Source organism: Abramis brama, assembly GCF_963993115.1.
Source record: "Abramis brama genome assembly, chromosome: 5".
In the NCBI taxonomy this organism is placed as follows: domain Eukaryota; kingdom Metazoa; phylum Chordata; class Actinopteri; order Cypriniformes; family Leuciscidae; genus Abramis; species Abramis brama.
In genome coordinates, this window is record NC_139967.1 from 4,017,692 (window position 1) to 4,019,445 (window position 1,754).

General features: G+C 44.3%; 1 long non-coding RNA gene across 1 annotated transcript; it reads right to left on the reverse strand.

Annotated features, from left to right (window-relative positions):
- Positions 1–215: 215 nt before the first annotated feature.
- On the reverse strand, positions 216–1,083 carry LOC311083571. The gene is made up of 2 exons (XR_014606317.1): positions 503–1,083; positions 216–469 (listed from the first exon to the last, which is right to left on the reverse strand). It is a non-coding gene; the product is annotated as an uncharacterized lncRNA (long non-coding RNA).
- Between the last annotated feature and the right edge of the window lie 671 nt (positions 1,084–1,754).

Sequence of the window (1,754 nt, forward strand, 5' to 3'; positions counted from 1 at the left end):
TCGCCCTGTCCCATGTGCAGAAAAACACTCCCAAAGCATGATGCTACCAACCCATGCTTCACAGTAGGGATGGTGTTCTTGGGATGGTACTCATCATTCTTCTTCCTCCAAACACGTTTAGTGGAATTATGACCAAAAAGTTCTATTTTGGTCTCATCTGACCACATGACTTTCTCCCATGACTCCTCTGGATCATCCAAATGGTCATTGGCAAACTTAAAGTCCCTGTAAAGGCAATTCTACAAAAAAATTCTAAACACATTATAAGTGCTAGAAATGTATTGCTAAAACATGTTACAAAGACTGAGAACTGTGAAGTACTAAATTGTGGAGTTAGACCGTTTAACAGTTTTTCACCCTTGCTGTGAGCCGGATTTTTTGGGCGGGGCTAAAACGGGGGCTCGATGACGCACTGCGACCCCCTGAGCTTGATTGGGCCCCTACTTGATGACGCACGGAGTCACTAAGCCTATCGCTCAATCGCGAGTTACTATCAGACAGCCTACAGTTTGCTAGCTACTATGCCCACGGCTCTGGCTATGCCTTCGTCATGTAAATGCGTATTCCCTGGATGCAATCACTTAGAAAACAGATCGGTGTCCTTATTTAAATTTCCGAAAAATGATCATATCAAGAAGAGGTGGATTTATCTTGTGAAGAGCTAACGTTACCTTGATGGAGAGCTGATGATCACCACCACACCCGCCTCTGTAGAGATCAGGATAGTTTACTTTCGTTGGAGACAACTGGAATTCACTGATAATCCGCTGTTACTGGTTAATGGGGCCGAACCGACTATCTCCCGCTGTCCGCTTTGGCCTTCATCCTCCCGTCGCGCCGACATGCACGAGCTGTGCGCGAGTCATATTTCCCGCGAGTGGGCGTGGTTTCAGCGCAGCCAGCGGACACGCCCCCAGCGTTTGAGAGCTGAGACTACTGCTCATTTTTTCGAGATTTTGATAGCTTATTTTATTTACTTGGCGGCTTTTTTAATCATTGAAATTGGGCTGGGTGGCTAATAACACATTTTTCGGTGGTATGACAAACTCAGAACACATACTTAATTTTGACTTTACAGGGACTTTAAGACGGGCCTTGACATGTGCTGGTTTAAGCAGGGGAACCTTCCGTGCCATGCATGATTTCAAACCATGACGTCTTAGTGTATTACCAACAGTAACCTTGGAAACGGTGGTCCCAGCTCTTTTCAGGTCATTGACCAGCTCCTCCTGTGTAGTTCTGGGCTGATTTCTCACATTTCTTAGGATCATTGAGACCCCACGAGGTGAGATCTTGCATGGAGCCACAGTCCGAGGGAGATTGACAGTCATGTTTAGCTTCTTCCATTTTCTAATGATTGCTCCAACAGTGGACCTTTTTTCACCAAGCTGCTTGGCAATTTCCCCGTAGCCCTTTCCATCCTTGTGGAGGTGTACAATTTTGTCTCTAGTGTCTTTGGACAGCTCTTTGGTCTTGGCCATGTTAGTAGTCGGATTCTTACTGATTGTATGGGGTGGACAGGTGTCTTTATGCAGCTAATGACCTCAAACAGGTGCATCTAATTTAGGATAATAAATGGAGTGGAGGTGGACATTTTAAAGGCAGACTAACAGGTCTTTGAGGGTCAGAATTCTAGCTGATAGACAGGTGTTCAAATACTTATTTGCAGCTGTATCATATAAATAAATAGTTAAAAAATCATACATTGTGATTTCTGGATTTTTTTTTTTTTTTGATTATGTCTCTCACAGTGG